The 12,152-nt window shown below is 58.8% G+C and overlaps 1 protein-coding gene and 1 long non-coding RNA gene across 5 annotated transcripts in view; one reads left to right on the forward strand and one right to left on the reverse strand.

Moving 5' to 3' along the window:
* ELF4 (E74 like ETS transcription factor 4) overlaps positions 1-4,723 on the reverse strand; it is a 41,352-nt gene extending 36,629 nt beyond the window's left edge. For 2 of the 4 annotated variants that reach the window (XM_003135369.5, XM_005673902.4), the window contains exon 1: positions 4,452-4,723. The gene's annotated coding sequence lies outside the window, so the exon portion shown is untranslated. Of the gene's footprint in view, positions 1-4,175; positions 4,396-4,451 lie in introns of those variants that run through there. The other 2 variants (XM_005673900.4, XM_005673901.4) reach the window with 1 other exon arrangement.
* On the forward strand, positions 4,137-12,152 carry LOC106507037 (uncharacterized). The gene is made up of 3 exons (XR_002340829.2): positions 4,137-4,550; positions 11,525-11,662; positions 11,890-12,152. It is a non-coding gene; the product is annotated as an uncharacterized LOC106507037 (long non-coding RNA).

Raw genomic sequence — 12,152 nt, forward strand, 5'->3', positions numbered from 1 at the left:
TGTGGGGTGGGTGGGTATGTCCGGTGTTCTCATCCAGTTAAATCCAACAAGGGTCAAGTCTCCCTCTCCATCCAGCCATGGGAGATGCCAACGTCACAGAACAAACATATGGCCGGCTAGTCCTCGCCCTTGCCCAGGAGTTCTGGACAGAAACATGTGGGACTTGCTAGACCCTTCATTTCCTCGCTGGCTGAGAGAATGAACATTTCTGTCCTCCACCTGAACCTCTGGGCTTCCAGAGAAATCCCTGGACCCTGGGGAAAGATGGGACTCAACCAGCCCCTGCCTGCTGTGAACACCTGTGGCGGGGCAGTTTTCCTGTCCCTTTGGTGCCCTCTGCCTCTGTCTTCCCCTCTCTCCCCTCCAGGGCCAGTGTATGGTGGGAGGTGGGGGGAGGGGGTGGCAAGAAGGGGAGTGGGGGGACAGGGGCAGTTCAAAATGAAATCCCCTCAGCTTGGGGGGCAGGAAGGCCCGGCCACCCTTTGTGTCTTATCAATCCGCGCCAGGGCTCCCGGGGCGCCCCGTCTGGGCCATCCACTTTGTATCTCCCGGAGTGGAGATCGGGGTTTGTACCGAGCCACCCACACTGGCTGACCTGCTCTTTTATGTGACGTGCCTTTGCCAAACAATTATCGAGGCTTTGAAGGTCAGTCTGTGGCAGGGGAAGAGAGAGAAAGGCGTCTTTTCTCCCCTTTCTGCCGAGCCCCATCTCCCCCGCGCCGCCCCGCCCGCTTCAAGGTCTAGCTCAGAGCCCAGGCCCTCACAAAGCCCTTCCTCCTCCAGCTGCGGCTGACCTCAGAGCCCTGGCGCCTCTGGCCCCTGCTCCAAGGAGCACAATTAGCACCTGACCAGCCTCTGGCCCGGCTGCTTGTCCCCGGCTCTGATTGTTCCAGTGTCTTAGTCATCTCTCCCCCATCACCCCCTGCTCTTGTCGTCGTCCCTGCAGCGCCTAGCACAGGTTGGGCACACAGTAGGTGTTAATAAATGTCTGTTGAATGGAAACTCGGCGGCCCCTATGAGGTCAGAACCCTCATAAGCACCCCAACCAGCAGTTCCTTGGCAACCGGCGCTGGGGTCCGAGCTATAGGGCATTAGCGGCGTGGCCGCTATTACAGGCCACGCAAGACTCAGCGGCCAGAGATTTGCAGGCAGGTTGGTGTTGATGAGAAAAGCCCCTGACCCCTAGGAGAGCGCCCATGGGATTCTGGGTACCTCGGATGAGTTTCCTTTCTCCCCCGCGGAACTAGTTTTCAGTCTGAGAACCACAAAGGGAATCAATTGGCAGTGAAGCCAGAAACCTCTTTGCAGCTTAGAAATCCTGGAGAGAGAACCAAGCCTGGGTTGGGGTCAGGCCCAAGCCTGAGGGGAGAAGGCTGCGCAGGGCCCTGTCGACAGGCAGGGAACCTCTAGGAGGCACTGGGGCCATGGCAGGCAGGGGCAGGGGCGGAGGGGCCTCTGGGGGTGGCCTTAAGTAAAGCCATCCTGTTCTGGAACCCAACAAATCACACCACCAAATGCTTGCCACCTGCAACCCACACAGGAACCAGATCGCCCTGTGCCTCTTATTCACCCAAATCCCAGGGCAGACCCCTGTACAGGGGCGGCATCCTGAGCAGAGCCCAGCTAGGGTCCCCAGACAAGGAGAAGGCTACCAGTCTGGGGTACCTGGCTCCCTGCACTGGTGTGAATTATAGATTCGAGCCTGGTTCCTAACTGTGTTTATAGATCTAGGTGACCCAGCCACCCTCTCTGGTCCCTCCCACATCCCCCACCCGAGAAGCTGCACAGTCCTGGAAGACAAGGCGGTAGCTTCTTCCCCTCTGGATTTTCCTCACTGCCCCTTGGCTGATGCCTGGCACTGGGACTGGTTTTCAGCAACTGTTTGCTGAGCTGAATCTGAGTTTCAGGTCCTGCATGAGACAGCATCACAAAGCCAGCTTGTGCTCATTGTGTGCCATGCACTGTTCTAATGAGCAACTTATGTGTATTGATGTATTTATTTGTTCCTTAGCAAAACCTTCTGAGGTGGGTCTCATTTGACAGATGAGGAAACTGAGGCATACAATTGACTGGGATCACACAGTAAATAACAGAGTTGGGATTTAGACCCAGACAGTCTGGCTCTAGGGATTGGAGGGAAAATGAAGAAGTTGAGGGGTAAGGGGTGGGGTTGGCAGGGACCAAGGCCAGGCTCTGGCGCAGGGATTACCCTGGGAAAGCAATCCCCTCAGCCTGCGTCTGGCTGGGCCTCTCAGGGGGGCCCTGAATTTTGCAGGCTGGGAACATTTTGGACATCCTGTCAGGCCCATCAATGACAGACCACAGCACCCTCACTTTTAGATCCCAGTATAGGACAGAGGAGACAGAAGCTGCTGTCCCACCACTTAGCACAAGGCAGGGGGAGGGCGGCTTTCAGGCCTCCAGCTTGTCCAGGGGTGGGCGCCAGTTCCTGAGCAACCACCGAGCAAACAGTGCAGCAGTGGGAGGAATGCCAGACATAGTTGCAAACAAGCCACTCCTTCGGCTCACAGCTAGAGGCTGGGTGAGGGTGGCAACGTGGAGCCTGCTCAACGCCCCCCTACCCCACCCCACACACATCCCAGGCTTTGAACCCACTCCCAGAGACAACCACTTGCGAGGCAGTCTCTTCCCCACATTGGCCAGGATAGTTAAGTCCTAAACTGTTCCTGCTGTGGGTCCACTGAATTAATGGTCGAGAAAGCCCCTTATAACTGGTAAAAACCCTACGTAACAATCTGCCAGGAGGAATTTGCATTCTTGCCCTGCAAAGGTGATCCTGGGCATTTTCAGTGCCAAAGTGCCCTGTCTCCCCACAGGGAAGAGCTAGATCTGATCCCTTCGCCACCCCACCCCCCCACACAAGGCTGACACTCAGGCCAGGGGTTAGCTCGCAGGGGGTGAGTCCCTGATGGGCGTGCCCACCAGCTGTTGGGGCCAAGCAGTGGTGGCTCAGGCCCTGGGGTGGTGATCTCACTTCCGCTGCTACCTCCCCACCTCCCCAGCACTCCTCCCATATGAGGCCCCACCAGGCCAAAATCGAGAAGTCCAAGGTTAACTGTTCCTCCCCACTTTAAGAGCTAATTAAAATGATTAGCCACAACGAACTGTCAAACATTAACCAGAAGAAGCTGCAGGACCAGACAGGCTTCTATCTCGGGCAGAGGGATGAGGGGCAGGAATCAAACGGCCATCAAATCCCATGGCTGGGGTGTGGTGGGGGTGGTGGCGGGGGGTAGCCAGGGACAACCTGGCCAAGGCGCGGAGCCAAGGGGTCAGGAGGCGACTCTGGTCAGGAAGGCTGCATCCCGAGGGAAGGGCGGCAGAGTGAGGGTGCGATGGAGGGACCAGAAATTCAGAAAGCCGCCGCCTCAGCGGTCTCCAAAGGCAAGGCGCTGACGGTCGGGGACCGGCGCTGCGCGGCTGCTGCGTCCCCGAGCCGGCGGCAGAGGAGGGAACAGAGAGGCGGGAGAAGCCGGGAGAGCGGGAACGCGGGAGCGGGAAGGCTGGCGGCCGGCTCACACGGAAACTCTGGCCGCTGCCAAGAGGTCTCTATTTTGGCAATCCAATTATCCAAGTCATAGGTGTGTGTGTGTGTGTGTGTGTGTGTGTGTGTGTGTGTGTGTGTGTGTGTGTGTGTGTGTGTGTGTGTGTGTGTGTGTGTGTGTGTGTGTGTGTGTGTGTGTGTAGAGGCAGAGAGGGAAAGGGAAAGAGAGAGAGAGAGAGAAAGAGAGAGAGAGTGTGTGTGTGTGTTACCCTAAGGCGTCTGGTCCCAGAAGCCCTAGAGGCCGCCAGATCAATCTAGCAGCCCCGCCGCAGTGAGGCCCGACCTCCCGCCCTCGGGCCCCGAGCTTTGGGGGCCGGCTGTCACGATCGGCCCGGTCACGGACCCCGGGCTGCTCCGGGAGCGCGCAGACCGGCCCCCACCCTGACACGGGAAATCGATTCCGCTTCAAACCCGGGATCAGGAGTCCGGGTTCCCCACTGAACACGCGGTGGGGCGAGGCAAGGGCGGGACGCGACACGCCGCCGCTCTCCCACCCTTTCCTGGGCCCCCAACCCCTACGCCCCGGGGCGGCCCCGGCGTCCCCGATCCCGCCCTCAGGCAAACTTTCCGAGGTCCCCGAAGGCTCGGAGAACTGGCGCCATCGACGTACCTGAGGCCGAGAGGGCTCGGTCGTCAGGCCGGGGTCTAGCTCCCCGCTCCAAGGGCCGGGACGCCGATCCTCAGCCCCGCCAGCCCGCCTTCTCCCCTCAGAAGCCGGGCCCGGCGAGTGGAGCCGGGACCTCGGCGCCGGCGAAAGGAGAAGTGGAAGTTGAGCGCGGCGCCCGGTCGGTCCCCGCGGCCGCCGGGGCCACCGTCCCCCTCCCTCCTTCCCTCCCTCCTCTCCTCCCTGCCCGCCTGCCCCCGCGGCCCCGCGCCCGTGACTCACCTCGGCGCCGGGGCAGGCTGGTCCGGGCGGGCGAGGCGCAGGGCTCTCCCACACGTCGCGCCGCCAATGGCAAGTTGGAGGGCGAGATGCAAATACCAGGTGAGACGGCGGCGCCCCTGATAAAACGACTCCGGGGGGCGGGGTGGAGTGCGAGGGGAGCCGGGTGGACGCCGGGGAGGGCCAGGCCGGGGGAGGGGGCGGCGGGGGCGCCCGGGGAGGGGGCGCGAGCCAGCGGAGACCTGCACTCAGACAACCGAGCGAAAGGGGAAATTGCACTAGAGACACACACGTCCCCGCAGGCGGCGGCTGGGGCGGGCGCGAAGGAGGCAGGGCGGGAGGGAGGGAAGAGCCTGAGGGAGGGACCGACGGGAGGGACCGCGGGCGGGCGGGGTGGGGGAGGGCGCGAGGGAGGGACGAGGCGTCTTGGTGGAAACAGCGCCCCTCCACCCCCGGCCCGCCGCGGTCGCCAGCACGGCAGGGGGAGCCGTGCCAGGGGCCCGCGCGGCCTCTCCTTCCCCTCCCGGCTCGCTCGCCCCCGGGGGACCACGAGAACCCGGCTCCCGCAGAGCCCCACGGCGCGCGCCCAGCGTCCCTCACGCGGCGCTTCCCGGGGACCCCCGCAGCTCCCGGCGGGGAGCCCCCACACAATGCCTCGCGGAGAAAGCCACTCCATTCCCGGGGTGGGGGGACGGGGGCGGGGGGGGCTCCGGATGGCTGTGTCCGGCCCCCTCGGCCTGTGGGCTCCACTCGCTTGACGCCTTTGGCCCTGCGCTCCAGATTATTATTGAGCGCCTGCTGTGTGGCGGACCTGGCGTGAGGGCGGGCCAAGCGGGTGGGTGAGGCCGGGAGATGCCCAGAGGATACAATTCGGGATGGTACGCCAGACACCGCGGGATCCCAGGCCAATGCATCGTGCACTGGGCGTGACTAGAGAGTTTGGGGGATTTCTTAGGGAAGTGGAGCCTAGGGCTCCCAGTGGGCGAGGCCAGGAGGATATGAATGGGGGGGAGGGTTGGGGGGAGAGGGGCCGGTGCAGCAGGTGCAAAGGTGGCCAGAGTTGGGGTGCTGGGAAAAAAGCTCGTGTCCCTCTTCTGTCCAAAGCCAGGCTGCTCTGCTTAAGGCACCCACTTGAACCCCAGTCTCCCATTCTACCTCCCCCTTACCCTCTCCTCTGACCTGCCCCAGCAGCCCTACCAGCTACCCCAACCTGATCCCACAGCCAGGAGGTTCTAAGCGGGGGGAGTTGGCTGGGAATTGTCACTTCTTATGGCTCTACATGGTCTGGGGGAGGGGCCCAGCCAGGCCTCAGGCCGGCATCTCCTTGGCAGAAAGCAGCAAAGCGGAAAGGGCCCCAGGGGAGGAGGCCCTGTGAGAGGTGGGGGTGGTCCGAGGGCCTGAGGTTCAGGGATCTGCTCAGCCACCAGCATCTGTCTGCTTCCCCAGCCGCAGGAAAGGATAGTCCCTGGCACAGCACAGGGGAACAGGGCTGGTGGTGGATGATGGTGGGGAAGACAGCTGCAGAGTTTCCAGGGAAAGACCCAGGGGCTGGACTGGGGCACCGGGGCACCTTGAGACCTCTTGTCTACCTAAACCTAAGTCCCTGAATAAAGAGCCAAGAGCAATATTTCACTTGTAAGCAGGCACACTTTCCCCAGGGAATTCCAGGTTCTGGAGACAAACAATTTTCTGTTGTCCTCTTGCCAGTGAAGCCCCCTTCTCAAATTGTGGTAGGTTCCAGCCATCCTTAAGCCCCCTTTACTTTGATCCACACACACACACACACACACACCCCACTCCCATTTTGATGAGGGTTCTGTGGTCTCTAACATTCCAGGGTTCCTATTCCAGCAGCACCATTTACCGGCTGTATGTCTTTGGGCATGTTCCTTAAACTCTCCAGAGCCTCATTTTCCTCACTATTTATTTATTTATTGCTTTTTAGGGCTGCACCTCAGGAGCATGGAGGTTCCCAGGCCAGGGGTCGAACTGGAGCTACGGCTGCCGGCCTATGCCACAGCTCATGGCAACGCCGGATTCCCGACCCTCTGAGCGAGGCCAGGGATTGATCCTGCATCCTCCTGGATACTAGTCGGATTCCTTTCCACTGCACCACAACGGCAATTCCTCATTTTCCTTACTTTTAAATCGAGGATAATATGAATCTATTTCCCAAGGCTGTGGTGAGGCTTAAAAGATATAGCCTGTGTCTATGGCAGAGCCTGGTACTTAATAAGCCCTCAATAAATGTTAGCTGCTTTCAGCATCATCTCTTCTCACCTCATCTTTTCTCAACCCAGCTCTCAGGAGAAAGTCTGGCAGGGCTGGAAGCTTCTGAGGACTAATGGTGGTGCCTCCTATGAGTGTTTGTGGTTTAAACTAAGGTTGAAGCCTCAAGGCATGGAAGTGCCAGAGCTCTGAGAGGCCTTCCTCTTGGGAAGGGCAGGGAGAGAGGACAGCACAGTGGCGACCAATGCACGGTGGCAGGCCTTAATACCTGCTAGTGACCTGGAGCCCAAGGCTTGTGGGAATCCCATAAGTTCCCACCTGCTGCAGCTGCTCAGAACTAACCACAGCCCCAGGATCTGGGAGTTGCAGCCAAAGCAAACCCCACCCCCTTGATGAAAATCTGGTGCCGACTTCGCCCTAGGGAGCCATAGGCCACCTGAATGACCTTCCTGCCTCTATGGCGCCAGGTCAGCTGGGCTGCCCTTCCCGCTGCCCTTGCTGCTCCCCAGCCCTCCCCTACCTGGATCCCCGCTCTTGCTCTTACCCGCTGGGTGAGTCCCAGCCAGGTGGGGCTGCCGGCTGAGATCACCACTCCTGATGACAGCCGCGGTGTCTCTGCCAATGGCTCCCTGACTTGGCAGGAATTCCCCTTCTCGAGTTGCCTGTGGATGCCCAGGCTGTGCCATCCAGCGTGCGTGGTCAGCTTCTCTCCTTCCAGCCCTGCTCTCCCCACCTCTCCAAGCCCAACTCGGTCCTCTCTGGCCTCAGATGTGGGGTCCTTCCGGGAGCAGAGGGGCCTCCTGAGCGTGTGGAGCCTGCACAGGACCACCTCCCCGCTTCTGCGCTCAACTTGCCTTTCCGCCTTGGCTGCTTCCTCAGCCCCTCTGCCCCCTCTTTTAAGCAGTGCCTCATACCCTATGTTCTGCAAATCACCTCAGGTTCTCTGGAGACAAGGTGGCTGGTCGCTTCCCCCCCTCCCTTAACCCCTTAGCTTCGACAAATTCTATTCAAACCTGTGGCCAGAGCAAATACCACAGTGCCACAGCCTCTGTGGCCATGGCCCTTACTTTCCACCACAGACACATGCTAGAGAAGTCTCCTATCAATCAGACTTTCAGAATGAGGAGCATATTCAAAAGCCAAGAGAGGAGGTCCCGTTGTGGCTCAGCAGATTCAGAACCTTACTAGTTTCCATGAGGATGTGGGGTCGATCCCTGGCCTGGCTCAGTGGATTAAGGATCTGGCTTTGCCACAAGTTGCAGCATAGGTAGCAGATGCAGCTCGGACCTGGCATTGGTGTGGCTGTGGCGTAGGCCGGTGGCTGTGGCGTAGACCGGTGGCTGCAGCTCTGATTCAACCCCTAGCTTGGGGACTTCCATATGCCACGGGTGCAGCCCTAAAAAGACAGGAAAAAAAAAAAAAAAGGCTTGGAGAGAAGTTACGGTTTAAAGGAATCCTCCTAACTCTGAAGCTGAGAAACCCCTGTAATGCCTTCTCCAGATTTGTCTCTATTGGGTTGACATAACAAGGCCCTAGATAGATCCAGATGATGGATCAAGGTTGCAGCTGGGCATCAGAAGGAGTTTTTGCTCTAAAAACATTGTTGAGTAGCTGTAAAATAGAAGAGTTCCTTGGGATAGGTTATACCAATGTGCTCCTTCCTGGGAGATGATCTGTTGCCTGGCCCATATTGGGGGGTAAAGGTGTGGGTGGTGCCCAGGCCAGAGCACAGGCATGCCAGTGGGAGGGTGTAGTTGGGAGCAACTTCCCAGATCAAGACTTTCATCTGGGAGTTCCTGTTGTGGCGCAGTGGAAATGAATCCGATTAGTCACCATGAGATTGTGGGTTTGATCCCTGGCCATGCCCAGTGAGTTAAGGATCTGGCATTGCCATGAGCTGTGGTGTAGGTTGCAGACACACCTCGGATCTGGTGTGGTTGTAGCTGTGGCATAGGCCGGCAGCTGCAAATCTGATTCCACTCCTAGCCTGGGAACTTCCATGTGCCGTGAGGCGAGTATGGCCCTGAAAAGAAAAAAAAAAAAAAGAAAGAAAGAAAAAGGCAGAAAAATGGAGGGCTTTACATTTCCCCTCCAGGCTTTTCCTAGGATAGGCCCTGGCATCCTGAGAGCCCCTACGAAACTTCAGAGGAGCTTTGGGTTTCACTTCTTGGAGGGGCTGGAGGCAGGGAGCTCGGGGCCTGCCTGGAGGGAAATGACAGCCCCACGGAGGAAGTGCTGGGGCCCTGAGTGAGTGCTCTGCGTGTCCACCCTGGGCTGCTGGGAGGCGCTGTCCCCACTTGCGAGCCAGTCAAAGATTTGGGAAACAGATTCAGTGCCCTTCAGGTCAGCCCTCGAGGTTGGCTGGAGATTTGAGGGGTGGGCTGGGGGGAGGGACCCAATCTTGTGGTTCATTTGCCAAAAATAAGGAAGAACTGGCTTCAGGCGGAGTTCAGTAAATGAGGACAAGCCCTCTGGAGTCTCTAATCCCGCTGGTCCCGGGCCCCTCTCTTGGGGCCTAGGCTCAGCCAGGAAAAGTCCCTTGGACAAGGGCCAAGGGCAGGCGGCTGCTCTGGGGCACCTATGAGAGACAGCACAACATCCAGAGTTTTCGGGCCAGCCACTGTCCAGTGGAACCAGAGTTAAGCCCTCAACCCCTGACATCTGCTGGCCCAATACCCATCTTGTGTGGCCGGCAGCCTCATTGTGCCCCCACAGCCCCCTGGATTCCAAATGACACTCCAGAGGTGCCTCTCCTCAAGGCTGCAGGAAGCACTAGGGGGCCCAAGGATGCCTTGGCCAAGGAGCTGCTGCTGGGGGGGCAGGGATTGGCGTGGAGGCGTGGAGGGAGGCCAACACCTAGAGGTCTTGCTGGAGGAGAGCACCAAGCGGTTTCTGTGGCCCTTGAGTGTGCTGGGGGACAGGGACGCAAGACAGGGTGCTGAGCGCTCCCTCCTCAGATGGAGAGGAGGCTCTGGCGAGCGGAGGGGGCTCTGGTCACATCGCACAAGGCGCTACGTATTATGCATGTTATGGCGCCCCCTGGAGTTGTGCCAGGAGGGGGGCAATAAGGACAGACCCAGGAGAGCTGGGTCCTCGGCACTGGGGATGTGGTGGGGTAATGGGGAGAGGCTGTGAGGGGGACTTAGGCCCCAACTTCACCCATGTCACATCCTGCCAAGGGGCGGTTCTGGGCTGAGGTCTGTACTGTAGGGGGAGGTAGAGGACTCTGCTCTTGCAGGCTTGCCCGAGCCGTGCACGAGACAAGCCCAGCAGGCATGCCCTCAGATCCCCCACCCTGCCCCCAGGGACGGGGGTCTAGGGTGGCTGTCGTGGTGGTTGTTGTTGAATCCAGAAAAATACAACATTTAATGTCTATAAAGGTGCAGTATGAGTCATTTCACGGAATGTCTAGGCCCCTTCACTGGCAGCAAACAAACTTTCCAGCCCTCTTTTGAGGAAGCCGTCCAACTGGGCTGCTGCTGCTGGTTTGTGTGTGAGGGCGTGAGAGTGTGTGTGTGGGTCTGTGTGTGGGATGGGTCTCTGGAGGGCCTTGCCTGCATATGTGTGAGTCCGTGTGTGTCCCTTCAGATGTGAGTGAGAGTATAACTGTGCCCTGAGTGTGTGTGTGTGTGCGGGTGTGTGTACCCGGACACACACGGGCTCGACTCCTGGATGTGAGGGGCAAGTCCCCTCGTGCATGCATGTGTGTTTGTGCAGGGCATGTGCATGTGTGTGTCTGCAAGGCAGTGTGGTTTGTGAGCCTGTGCGTCTGAGGTTGTCTACGTGTACATTTTTTCCTGGTCGCAGCCAAATTATCTTCCCATCTCTCCCCTCACAAAGTGAAGGACTGGCTGAGGGAAGTCTAAAGGGGGGGCAGCTGGGGAGGGGAGAGGGGCTGGAGGGAAACCAAAGCAATTCCACTGTCGGAGGAAAGTGTCAGCCAAGGATGAAACTGAAACCGAGGCAGCAGCTCGAAGGCACCAGCACCCTGGGATCGTCCAGGGGCTTCGGTTCCTCCCACTCCCCCGCCTCCTCCAGCCGGCTGTGGAAATTAGTCAGCCTGAAATTCCCATCCCTGCAGCCTCGACTTGGGGTTGAGACAGCGAGGCCCGGGCTAGAAATTGGCCCGTGGTTAGCACGTGACCCCATTAGCGCCCATTATCACATTAACACAAATTAGTCTATCAGATCCTCTCCCAGTCACCTAGTGGGGCCCAGGGCCAGGCTGGAGTGAAAGGCTGCAGTGCAGGCCCCGCTCTGGGAGGAGAAGCCAGCATGTGGGCATCAAGGGAGGGGGCGGGCCCAGGACTGTGGCAGGTCAGGCTAGGGACAGAAAGAGGAGACAGGGGACATCAAGCTTGGACAATACAATCCTTTTCCTAGGTCGTGCTCTGGGAGGAGACACCTTGGGGAGGGGGTTGGTAGAAAGGAGGGGGTTTCCAGGAATAGCTGGGCACCGCCCTGTAGGAAGGAGGCCCGGGCTCTGAGGTCTGGGCGGGAGACAGTCGGTATTTCTCCTGGCACACAGTGAAACCTGGGAACGTTTAGGATCCTTTGGGGTTTTTTTTTCCCCCTTTCCTCTTCTTTATGGAAAAATCCTTAGATAACTTTCTCAGATGGCTTTGGACATCCTGAGAGCAGCAGGGCTGGACTGATTGACAGAGGAGAAGAGGCACCAGTACAGGGCACAGCTTTCACATCTTGGCACAGAGAAGGGAGACACACTCTACCCATATATTTATATGTAAAGTTGTATCATGGGAAGAGCCAGCTACCAGAACCTCTGGAAAGGGTGAGGCTGGAGCCCCCAGCAACGTTTTTTTTTTTTTTTTTTTTTTTTTTTGCAGCTTAAAGGTGCCTGGCCACAGGTTATTTTTGTGCCCTGATACTCTCAATATGTTAACTAACCAGCCACCACATAACCATGAACCAACACGGGAAGGTCAGCTGCATCATGACTTCTAGAGCTCGGGGCCTCCACGGAGGTAAGGCCCAAAGCTCTATCAACCAAGGCCAAGGCTGCAAGTTTGAGCCCCAGATGGGCCTCTTTGCTTTTTTTCTTACATAGCTGCTGAAGACCGGATTGACGAGCACAGAAGAATCCCTCACCATCGCCCTACATCCAGCCCAAGGCTGAGCCCCTACCCCTATCCAGCCAGAACCCTAGTCCCAGACTGCGCCCCCACCCCAGCCACAGTCTGTCCCTTTGCAGGAGACGCATTCTTGGTCTCAAAGGAGCCAAGCTGGAGAGTGGCTTTTCAGCGAAACCCACCCCTAGCACCCGAGACGCGACTCAGAGTTTCCATTCCGCTGCCTGCGGGTCAAGAGGGCCATCCCCAGAGAGGAAACGCTGCCCCTAAACCGCGATCCCTGAGCTGGAGGCGAGCCTCCCCGAGCTCCGGGGGCCCGGGAGGCGGCCGGAGGGACCCTGAAGCACGCACCAGACGGCCTCACGCCGGGACGCTATCGCAACAG

The sequence above is a fragment of the Sus scrofa genome, chromosome X (assembly GCF_054392235.1).
Source record: "Sus scrofa isolate SSC_HxYL_T2T_F1_AM1 chromosome X, Sscrofa_HxYL_maternal_Yorkshire_Landrace_v2.0, whole genome shotgun sequence".
Lineage (NCBI taxonomy): Eukaryota > Metazoa > Chordata > Mammalia > Artiodactyla > Suidae > Sus > Sus scrofa.